Source organism: Gossypium raimondii, chromosome 1, assembly GCF_025698545.1.
Source record: "Gossypium raimondii isolate GPD5lz chromosome 1, ASM2569854v1, whole genome shotgun sequence".
NCBI classification, from domain to species: Eukaryota; Viridiplantae; Streptophyta; class Magnoliopsida; order Malvales; family Malvaceae; genus Gossypium; species Gossypium raimondii.
The window spans coordinates 13,789,471-13,802,501 of NC_068565.1; positions in this window are offsets into that span (position 1 = coordinate 13,789,471).

Consider the following 13,031-nt stretch of genomic DNA (forward strand, 5'->3'; position numbering starts at 1 on the left):
ATTTGTATATGAATTGGACAAAATGTTCTTATTTTATCAATAGACTAACCTTGTGGTGAATTTGTGAAGTTGTATATGTGTGCATAATGATGCCAAAGGAGTGCCATGTTTTGTACAATTGTGTTTCAAATTACTTTAACTAGTTGAAATGACAAGGTATGTTTAGTTAATTTCATATGGACTTACTAAGCGTTCGATACGCTTACCTTGTTGTTTCCCTTATCCTATAGATCGCTAACTTGTGGAATGTGTCAAAAGGATCATCAAGAAGCTCACACTATCCTGATATTGATTTGGTAGTCTTTCTATCATTTAAAGCTCGATTTTGTTGCATTTGTATAGGTGTATTTATATATGTTTACTTGGATAATATTTGAATTATGGTGTATATTGATGTTGAATGGTCTGAAAGTATGAAAGTATATACTAAGTTTGAATAAGTGATTTTGGTATGTTCTGGTGCCTATTGAGATATATTGGTTAACTGATTGGAAAATACCAAGTTGTTGAAATGTTGAATTAGTTGTTTTGAAAGGGAGATATATGATATTTAGGCATGTATAAAGAGTTATAAATGCATATAGGTTGAATGTTAAACAAGAACTTCTCTTGAATGTAAATGGTTTTGGTCCATATGAAATTAATCATTTACTTTTAATATGTTTAAGGACATGTTCATATATATATATATATGTGTGTGTGTGTGTGTGTGTGTTTTGTTAGGTGGAAATGGATATTGGATTGATGATGGAATGACATGTATATATGTTGAGTGGGGCATAGTATGCACTTAGCCCTTGATAGGTGCATGCATTCATTTGAATTTGGAAAGTGTATGCTTTGCAATTGATGAAAATTGTATGTGAGTATAGATGTCCATGATGAAATGTTTTAGAGAACTGGTTTGGTGTTTATTGGTTAGTAAGGATGAATATATATATTAAACTTATACTTAACAATTTAGTCCTTGCTAAATTTTATTATTCATACTTTCTTTCCAAATACTTAAATCACCTTTAAAATACTTATCATTTCTCTCCACATATACTGAAAGCAAGACATTTGTTACTTTCTATGTAATTTTGATGAAATTAGAGATGAATACTCTAATGTATTGAGGAAAAAACTCTCTCAAAGTATATATTTCTTAGAAATATATACAATTATATATACATGTAGGATTTAACAACTAAGGAAATAATATGTCTTAATTAGAATCTTTAAAAAATATCAGTTGTAATCTCTAAAGGTATTATTTAATAATATCAAAGATTCTCAATATCAAATATTCTCAACACTCTCCATCAAGTTGGTGCGTAGATGTCTCGCAGGCCTAACTTGCAAAGAAGATTATGATAAGTCGAGTATGAGCGAGATAAATCAAACGTCAGACGAGCCTTTGATATCTCTATTTATCCACCATTTCACCGAACCCTACTTGTAACTTATGATTACTCTTAATAGGTGATTCGGCTGGTTTGCAAGGTTTGCAACCTAACATGCCAGTCTCTATCAGAAGATTTAAAACATACTTTCTTTGGGAAATAAAAATTCCCTCATTCGATCTGGCCACTTCTATTTCAAGGAAATATTTTAACTTTCCCAAGTCTTTGATTTCGAATTCCTGAGCCAATTATTTCTTAAGTCGGGTCATTTCTTCCTTGTCATCTCCTGTCATAATTATGTCATCAACATAAACTATAAGGAAAATAATCTTACCCTTGTGATGTTTCATAAAGAGGGTATGATGAACATTACTTTTTTGATAGCCAAACGACACCATGGCCTTACTAAATCTATCAAAACAGGCTCTGGGATACCGCCCCTTGAGTATTTTTATCTTCAAACCCTGGAGGAAAGTTCATATACACTTCTTTTTCCAGGTCTCCATGTAAGAAGGCATTCTTTACATCAAACTGCTGTAAGTCCCAGTCGAGATTTGCTGCACAGGATAAAAGGATCCTCATTGTGTTCAATTTAGCACTTAGAGCAAACGTTTCTTAATAATCCACTTTATATGTCTTAGTGAATCCTTGCGCTACTAATCTGGCTTTGAGTCTTTCAATTCAACCATCAGGTTTATACTTGATAGTAAACACCCATTTGCAGCCAACCATTTTTTGCCCCTCAAGAGGATTAACCAGTTCCCACGTCTTATTTTTTACTAAAACCCTCTTTTCTTCAATCATAGCCTTCTTCCATCTTGGATCAATGGTATCTTCTCTCCAATCCTATGGAAAAGACATAAAGAATAAAGACAAAGAAAAAACTCTATAGTATGGGGATAAGGAATCATAAGAGACAAATAAAAATAAGATGTAAAGTGCAAGTTCTAACTCCTTTTCATTGGGCTATTAATAATTCAAAATCAGTAGCAATCGGAGGTAAAGATGACTCACCTGACAGTGAAGAGTCAGGGCATAAAGTAGATCGTATGATGACATCTTTTTTTTTCCCTTTTCTAGTGTATGTCCTTAAATCAAGCTTATCCAACAACTGTTCACTAGTCTTCTCTTGAACCAAAGTCTCTGCTAAAACTAAATTCTCCCTCGGAAGAGTAACATAACAAGGTGTCATCTCTTCATTTTCAATAAACTCCCCTGAAGAGATTGGTGTGATGAAGAAAAGTAGAGTTCATCCTCACGAAATGTTACATCTATATTTACATAGTACTTTCTAGATGGCAGATGATAGCATTTGTAACCCTCCCGTGTGGGAGAGTATCCAAAGAAAATACATTTGACTGCTCAAGGATCCAGTTTGCTCCCATGTCAAAGATGAATGAAGAAAACACAACCAAAGACCTTTTGGGAAACTGGGTAATCTATCTTTGTAACACCCCTTAACGCGAATCCGTGCCAGATTAGGTTTATGAGACATTACCTAACAAAACACAACTCAAGACAGACATTCAATTGAATTCAAGTATTAGGCAATATAATCTTCTTTATAAAAGTTTTCTAAATCAATTCATATATATATATATATGTATATATATATTTAAATCATTTCACATATACAAATCATGCTTCATTAATACAAAGTTCGAATAGTATGAAATTCAAACGCATGTCCTTCAAATGCCTAAAACATTATCAAACATACTTCAATCATATCACATTACAATCATAGTTGAACATAACTTTAATATTATTATAACATACTCATGTCACTATAGTCACATTAAACATTATTGAACACAAAGAACAAATCATTCTATACCAAATTCGCATGCTTTATAATCAATTCAAAGTACATATACCGAACCATTCAAGCATAATAAAGTTGCATACTTTGCCATTACAACTAAATCAAAATAACCAATGTATATTCGAACATATAATCATCTCATACCTAGCATGCATTAAGACATCCATTAATTCAATTTCATTTATTTAACAATTACCAAACATATCATATACTTAGCCATTTTAATTCATCACAAGATTATGCACATAAACTATAATAATTTAAAGCATCTTGAACACAAATAACAACCAATATTACACTTATTTCACATGCCTAAATACCATAGTTAGAATACATACACTTAACCAATAAATTAACTACCTATTCATCATATAGGAAACCTTATTTACTTCATATTTATATAATCATGCCATACACATATCACATATTTTAACAAGCCAAATATGTTCATACACATAATTCATTATTTACCATTTAGCAACCAAACCTTTATAGTCAATATATATACAAACACATTATAAGCTTATAGATACTTGTAACACAAATCCAATACTTTTCCATCTAATATCAAATTATTCAAACCAAACACCTATTCATCCACACTCACAAACCATACCATATAATGCATTTTCAAATAATTTAATTACAAAGTCGAATGACCTTAACACATTCATTACTCATACCTAATTTACTTAACAAAACATACTAAGCATATCATACATATATATATATAAAGAAAATTACACACTTAAACTATGAAACATAATACTTAGCATGAACTCATATCATAGCCGAAATATAGATAGTTTCCAACCTTCATATACATATTTCAATTATATGTCTTAACCCAATCTCACTTAAAACCAAACCCAAACATACCACACATATCATATATATATAACACATAACCAAAATCACTTAAATTTAACATTATTTATCTTACTAAAATACATCAAACATACCTCATCTACCTTATTGCCGAAACGCATGAACAAAACATCACTATATATATATATATATGCCATACCATGTGATTACTATCCATATAAGATTAAACCATGACCAAAATAAACTTAAGCCATAATTAAACCAAAACCGAACACAAGCAAGGAAATTAAGCCATTTTCGCATGGCTTTTATACAAACACTTTCAAATTAGACTAACTCCAAAGCTAGCCTATACATGGCATAGTTTCAAAAGAAAAATTTTAGCTTATAAAATACCGAGGTTAGTCGATAGTGTGATAAACTTTGCTGACGATTCCTGAGCTCATAACTTGACTCCAAAATCTATAAAACAGAGGTAAACAAGAACACACCCAGTAAGCTATTTAAGCTTAGTAAGTCATAAGCAAAAGAATCATGAATTCATATACTGTGAAAAATATAATGTCGATAATGACAATATATCAAAAAAATAGAAATAGAAAAATAAAGAACACACAGATTTTACGTGAAAACCCTTTCGAGAAAAAAACCACGGACAGAGAGGAGAAGAAAATTCACTATGTCGAATTCGAATTTAATTACAAGAGGAGTAGACTATGCCTATTTATAGGCTTGTAAACCTTATTCTAATAGGAGTGAAACTCCTTATTTTAATAATATCAAATAGATGGAGTTTAATAAGGTTTAAAAAACCTTATTCTAAAATAAAATAAAAGAAGTATAATTCTATAGGGATTTTACTTTTATTTTATTTTACCACAGTATTTTATTTAAATAAGGATTTGGGTCACTTAATTCTAACAATCTCCACCTTGACACGAATTCTTAATGAACAAGTTCTTCATCGTGAACTCTCAACGAACAAGTTTCTCCACCTCTTCTATAAAACCCCTTAAGGGTTTATCTTCAACAATGAACACCAACCAAGTTTAAGCAGTGCTCAAACTTGGTTATAGGAAGTGACTTAGTCACCATATCTGCAGGATTTTCATGAGTACTAATTTTGCTCACAACAATATCACCACGAGCAATAACATCACGAACAAAATGATACCGAACATCAATGTGTTTTGTTCTCTCATGAAACATTTGATCTTTTGTAAGGAAGATGGCACCCTGACTGTCACAAAATATGTATTGATTTGAAGGTCTTCATTGAGTTCACTCAAGAGTCCCTTCAAACAAATAGCTTCTTTACAAGCCACAATAATTGCCATGTACTTAGCTTCAATGGTAGACAAAGCGACTGTAGTTTGCAAAGTGGCTTTCCAACTGATTGCACAACCTTCGATTGTAAAGACATAACCTGTGGGAGATCTTCTTCTATCGAGGTCTCCAGGAAAATCAGCATCAACATACCCAATAACTCCATCTCTAGTTCTTCCAAACTGTAAGCAAACATCGGTAGTACCTTGTAAGTATCTTAAAACCCACTGAACTACTTTCCAATGTTCTTTACCGGGATTTGCCATGTATCTGCTAACTGTACTAACTGCATATGATAAATCTGGACGTGAACAAACCATGGCATACATGAGAGATCCTACTGCACTAGAGTATGGAACATGTGACATGTACTCAATTTCATCATCTGATTGTGGAGACAAAGCCGATGAAAGTCTGAAATGGGCTGTTAAAGGAGTATTAATAGGCTTAGCATTCTGCATATTGAATTTGCAAAGAACTTTCTCAATGTACCCCTTCTGACTTAGGTACAAATTACTTACTTTTCCATCTCTGAGAATATCCATACCAACTATCTTCTTTGCTAGTCTCAAGTCTTTCATCTCAAATTCTTCATTTAGTTGGGCTTTGACCTTTCTTATCTCTCATTTATCTTTCGCTGCTATCAACATGATATCAACATAAAGGAGTAGATACACAAAAGAACCATCACTGTTTTTCTTAAAGTAAACACAACTTTCAAAGCTACTTTTTTTAAAATCATGAGAAGTCATAAAGAAATCAAACCTCTTATACCACTATCTTGGTGACTGTTTCAAACCGTAAAGGGACTTTTTCAGCAAGTAAACATAGTCCTCTTTTTCTAAGACTGTAAAACCCTCTAGTTGTTGCATGTAAATATCCTCCTCAAGTTCTCCATACAAAAATGCAGTTTTTACATCTAACTGCTCAAGCTCCAAATCATGCATGGCCACAATACCAAGCAAAGCTCGAATTGAACTATGCTTCACAACTGGAGAGAACACATCTGTGAAGTCCACTCCTGGAATTTGACTGTAACCCTTTGCAATAAGCCTTGCTTTATATCTAGGTTCTTCAACTCTTGGAGTCCCTTCTTTCTTCTTAAACACCCATTTACAACGAACAACCTTTTTACCTTTAGGATGTTTCACAAGATCCCATGTTTTATTTTTATGTAGTGATTCCATCTCCTCTTGCATAGCAGACATCCACTTTTTTGAGTCTTCACAACTAATCGCCTCAGAATAATTAGATGGCTCTTGGTTTGCATCTATATCTTCAGCCACATTTAGAGCATAAGCAACTAGATCAGCCTCGGCGTACTTGTTTGGAGGTTTACTTTCTCTTCTAGTTCTATTTTTTGGCGATAGAGTATTGTGGTGAAGAAGTAACTCTATTTTGAATTTTTGTACTGGCTTTAGTAGTCGACTCTGTTGTAGATTCTAGATTAATCTAATGCTCCACCTGCTTTTGATTTTCTTTATTGGAAGATTCTTTAAGAGATAAGTTAGGTAGCATAACAATTTCATCAAAAACAACATCTCTGCTAATCTCAACTTTTCTATTTTCAGGACACCATAACTTATACCCTTTTACACCAGCTTTATAACAAAAAAACACATTTAATAGATCTCGGTTCCAATTTTCCATTATCAACATGAGCATACGCATGACAACCAAAAATTTTTAAATCAGAATAGTCAGCAGGATTACCAGACCATACCTCTTATGGAGTCTTTTTCTCAATGGCAACGGATGGAGATCGATTGATCAAAAAACATGCAGTAGAGGCTGCTGCGGCCCAAAATGACTTTGGTAAGTTGGCATTTGACAGCATACATCGAACCTTCTCCATGATTGTTCTGTTCATTCGTTCTGCAACACCGTTTTGCTGTGGAGTATGACGAACTGTCAAGTGTCTCACGATCCCTTCTGACTTGCAAAATTTATTAAACTCATCAAAACAGAACTCTAAGCCATTGTCTGTGCGGAGCTATTTTATTTGCTTTCCCGTCTGTTTTTCAATCATGGTTTTCCAAGGCTTAAATGCAGAAAACACATCGTTTTTCTGCTTCAGGAAGAACGCCCACACTTTTCTGGAATCAATAAAAGTTAGCATATAATTAGCTCCACCTCTCGAAGGCATTCTGGATGGCCCCCACAGATCAGAAAGAACATACTCCAACGTTCTCTTCGTGTTGTGGATTCCTCTGGTGAATCGAACTCTCTTTTTCTTTCCAAAAATGCAGTGCTCACAGAACTTCAGTTTGCAAATTCCTTGCCCATCAAAAAGTCCTCTTTTGCTTAATTCTGCCATGCCATTCTCACTCATATACCCTAGGTGCATATGCCAAAGTTTAGTAATATCATCATCTGACAAGGAAGAGGATGGGACAGCCGCATCACTAGTAACAGTAGAACCCTGCAAAACATATAACTTGGCAGTCTTTTTTTGTCCTTTCATCACAATGAGGGAACCTTTGGAAATCTTCAAAACCCCACTTTCAGCTGTGTATTTGTACCCTTTTAAATCAAGAGTACTCAATGAAATTAAATTTCTCTTTAATTCTTGAACATGCCGTACGTCACTAAGTGTTCTGACGACTTCATCAAACATCTTAACTTTAATTGTTCCAACACCTTCAACTCTACATGAAGTATTATTTCCCATCAAAACAATACCTTCAGACACTGTTTCATAAGTTGTAAACCAATCCCGATTGGGACTCATGTGGAAGGTGCAACCCGAATCAAGGATCCACTCCTCGCTCGCTTTAGAATTGTTGACAGAAGCGACTAGAAGTTCACCATCGCTGTAGTCTTCTACAACATCACCTTTACCAAAATTTTCTAGTTGTTTTCCATTTTGATTCGCGGCCTCCCTTTTGATCTTATTATGTAGCTTATAGCACACAGATTTAATGTGCCCTTTCTTCTTGAAGAAGTTACAAGTTTTACCTCTATTTGAAGACTTCAATCTACCCTTAGATTTACTGCGAGGATTCCGTTCATGTGTCCTTCCACGATCATCATCAACATTCTGATTTTGTCTCCCACGAACAATAAGACCCTCTCCCTAAGAGTCAGTTTTAACCACAAGATGCTTCATCTTATCATACGAGGTTAAAGAATCATAAACCTCATCAATTGTGAGAGACTCGCGGCTATATAAGATCGTATCTCTAAAGGTTGAATAAGACGGGGGTAACGAACAAAGTAGAATCAACCCTAGATCTTCCTTATCATACTGAACCTCCATGGCCTCCAAGTTTGAGAGAATTTCTTTAAACACTGTTAAGTGTTCGTGAACAGATGCACCTTTCTCCAAACGATGAGCATAAAGACGCTGCTTCATATGCAGCTTGCTAGTTAGAGTTTTCGACATACATATTTGTTCTAACCTCTTCCATAATCCAACGGCGGTCTTCTCCTTCTTCACATCCTGTAAAATTTCGTTAGACAAATGCAGATGTAACTGTGTTAACATCTTTCGATCCTTGCGTTTCTTCTCTTCCTCCGTCAATGTTGAAGGCATCTTATCTACACCTAACAAAGCTTCCTCTAAGTCCATCTGTGCAAGAACTGCCTACATCTTTATCGCCACAATGCAAATCTGGTGTTGCGATCTAACAGCGGAATTTTATACTTCAAAGACGTCATTACCGTGATTGAGATGAACAACCCGAAAGCTCTGATACCAGTTTGTGAAAATATATAATGTCGATAATGACAATATATCAAAAAAATAGAAATAGAAAAATAAAGAACACACAAATTTTACGTGGAAACCCTTTCGGGAAAAAAACCACTTGCAGAGAAAAAGAAAATTCACTATGTCGAATTCGAATTTAATTATAAGAGGAGTAGACTATGCCTATTTATAGGCTTGTAAACCTTATTCTAATAGCAGTGAAACTCCTTATTCTAATAATATCAAACAGATGGAGTTTAATAAGGTTTAAAAAATCTTATTCTAAAATAAAATAAAAGAAGTATAATTCTATAGGGATTTTACTTTTATTTTATTTTGCCACGATATTTTATTTAAATAAGGATTTGGGTCACTTAATTCTAACATATACACAATTTATTCATAGTAAATAATGATAAATTATCATAATCTCTTTTTTTAAATTTCAATATCAAATCATGTATACTTTGTACCAACTTTCTTTTGATCAAATACCCATTTATGCATATTAACTTATTTTGTCTTCACCTTATGCAATATATTAAAATCAGAAGGCCGAATTTGTATATAATCATATAAACTTGCACATAGTTCACATTAAAATGTATCATTATATCAATAATTCAATCATTCAACTTACCTTACTTTCATAACTTAGTATATGTACATACCTGAACCTTTTTATTTGATTTCACATTCGATCTTCACTTAACATTGCCCGTTGAACCGCTCGGAATTAAAAAGGATATGTGGAGAGTCGGAAGGCTCGTATAATGCCAATGTCCCGGACGTGGTCTTACATGTAATCACATATCGATGCCACTGTCCCAGACATGGCCTTACACGTAAACACAAGTCGATGCCAACATCCCAGACGTGGTCTTACACGAAAACACATATCGAAATCCTATGTCAGGACATATGTATCCTAACTATCCCTAGGGTTCGTATGGGGATTTTGGACAACGTATCTCGATCAAATCAAACACGAAATAAAACTTCCTAGCTTACCACACATTCGACCAATACACATATATATCCACAAAATTCAATTCAACAAATAAAATTTATACATTTGCAAATTTAACAACATTTATATGCTTACAGACTTACCTTGGATATCGACGAACGGAATAATTGACTATTCGTTTATTTTTGTTTTTCCCTGATCCAGTACCGTTTTCTTTGGTCCTTGATCTAAACATATTCAAATTCAACCTTTTTATTCATCAAATCATTCAATTTAATTCAAAAACACATAAATGGGCAAATTACCATTTACCCCTGACATTTTACACTTTTTGCAATTTAGTCCCTATTGCATAAAACTCAAAATACACAAAATTTTCATATATCATGCTAGGGCCGAATATTAATAGGCTCCATATAAGTCCATATATTTCATTTTTTCACATTTTAGTCCCTCAAAATTTTATTTTTACAATTTAACCCTAATTACTCAAATTCACCAAAAACCCAAAGACAAAACATATTAATCTAACACATATATTTCATAATTCATCAACTATCATCATTAAAACTCATAAACTCATCAATGGCAAATTTTAAATTTTTCATCAAAATAAAAAATTCAAGCATGGGTCTTGAAGTATTCGAAGCAACGATTACAAAAACGTAAAAATTATCAAAAATCGAACAAAAATTAACCTCGAATCAAGCTTCAAAGATGGTTGAATAGCTAGGTTTTTGTTCTTTTCTTTTCTTTACTTTAGTTTCGGTTAGTAGATAAAGAAATAAAAGATGATAATGGCTTTTATTTGTTTTATTATAACATTAGAATGTAATATATATATTATAACCTTTATAAATAATATAAAAATTATATATTATAAACATAATGCCGTCCACTATCTTTTCAATGGTCAAATTGCAACATAAAACCTCCATATTAAAAGAACAACCACTATTCGGCCCTTTTAGAAATAACCACTAAATTTTCATTTTACACGATTTAATTCTTTTATTTAATCAGACACTCAAACGATGAAATTAAAGCATGAAATTTTCACACAAGTAAATTAACACATAATAAACACAAAAAACAATTTTAAAATATTTTTCTAACTTGGATTTGTGGTCCCAAAACCACCATTTCGATTAGGGTCAAAATCAAGCTCTTACGGTCTTGCCCTGTAAGGTTTTTATGGGACTTTTAAAATCAAAGACCCTAAGAGGCATCCGATTAATAATATAAGTCACAATTAAAATTGCATCCCCCAATAAAGCTTTGGGAGATTCATAGTGAACATAAGTGATCTAGCCACCTCCAAAAGATGCCGATTTTTTCTTTCGACAACATCATTCTAAGCACTTATACCTGGACAACTGGTCTGATTCAAAATATCATATGTGTAACATCCCGAAATTGGGGGTTAGAACAATCAAGCCATGCATGGGAGGCAAAGCTTTCGGTTAGGCTTATACATTTTTCTGAGTGTTTTTAGAACAAGAATGAGTGTGTGCTTTAGTGGGTTAGATGTTTAGCTTACTCTTGGTTTTGTGTTCGAATCTCGATGTGAGCAAAGAGAAAATTTTGTTTTAATTTTTGTTTCCAACCTTTAAAAAAACTCTGATTGGTCTATTGTTGAATATTATTTTTTATTATATTTATTATTTAAATTATTTTATTTTATTTGTAACATCTCGGTTTTAGCCAAATTGGAACAGTGGTTTTGGAACCACAAATTTGAGGTCGTAAAATTATTTTAATATTATTTTTGGTATTTACAGATGTTATTTAATATGTGTGAAAATTTCGTGATTTAATTTTACCGATTGGTTAGTTAATTTGATAAAAGTACTAAATCACGTAAGGCGTAAAAGTTGTGTTCTATAAGCTAAAGGTGTCTAATAGCTATAGAACATTAAAGTAAAGATCCTTAAGTGATAAATAGGCCATTTGTGAGTTATTGGATGATAGTTGCTTGGAAATTGTGTAAATAGTAATGATTTTAAAGGTTAATTAAGTAATTAGTAAATAATGTTAATATTAAATAAAACAAAAGTTAAAGTTATCATCTTTAACCTTTGTTCAATCGAAACTTCAAAGAGAAAAAGAACCATGGAAGTTTAACATTCGGCCAAGCTTTCATTGTCCAATTAGGTACGATTTTTGTTCCGTTTTTGATGATTTTTACGTTTTTGATATCGTTGCTTCTTATTCTAGCTAGTCCGTGTCTTAATTTTCAAAATTTTTGATGATTTTGTGAAATTCCATTGATGAATATTCAAGCTTTTTGTTGTTTGATGATGAAAAATAAATATTTGTTGATAGATTATTATATTTTATAAAGTGATTTTTGATGAAAATGCAAATTAGGGATTAAATTGAGAAATGTGTAAATTGAGTGGTTGAAATATGAAATAAATGCAAGTTTTCGGCTGCTAGGGACCTCTAATAAATTCGGCTAAGCATGGGTGTATTGAAATTTTGTGTAATTTTTTATTTTGTGAAATAGGGACTAAATTGAATAAATGTGAAACTTTAGGGGCTAAAGTGAAAAAATATCCAAATAGAAATTTTTGAATGAAATTTAATGAATAGATGATTAAATGAGCTATATTTGAATTCATATAGATCAAGAAAGGAAGAAATCAGATTTGGATCGAAGAAAATGAAAAGTTGTCGAATAATCATTCCGATCTGTTCGTTCCGAAACAAGGTAAGTTCATAAGTAAATAAATGTTTTTGAATTTAAATGTAAATGTTATATACGTGGCTGAATTTGATTGTTTTATACATTGCGAATTAATTCGTATATAATTATACATTGCTAAAATTTATTTGTATATGGTTATATATTATCGAAATTGATTTGTATATAAAGATAAGTTGTCAAATTGATTCGTATATGATTATACATTTGTGAAATTTATTTGTATATGGTTATACATTATCGAAATTGATTTGTAAATGAAGATAAGTTGTCGAATTGATTCGTATATAATTATACAT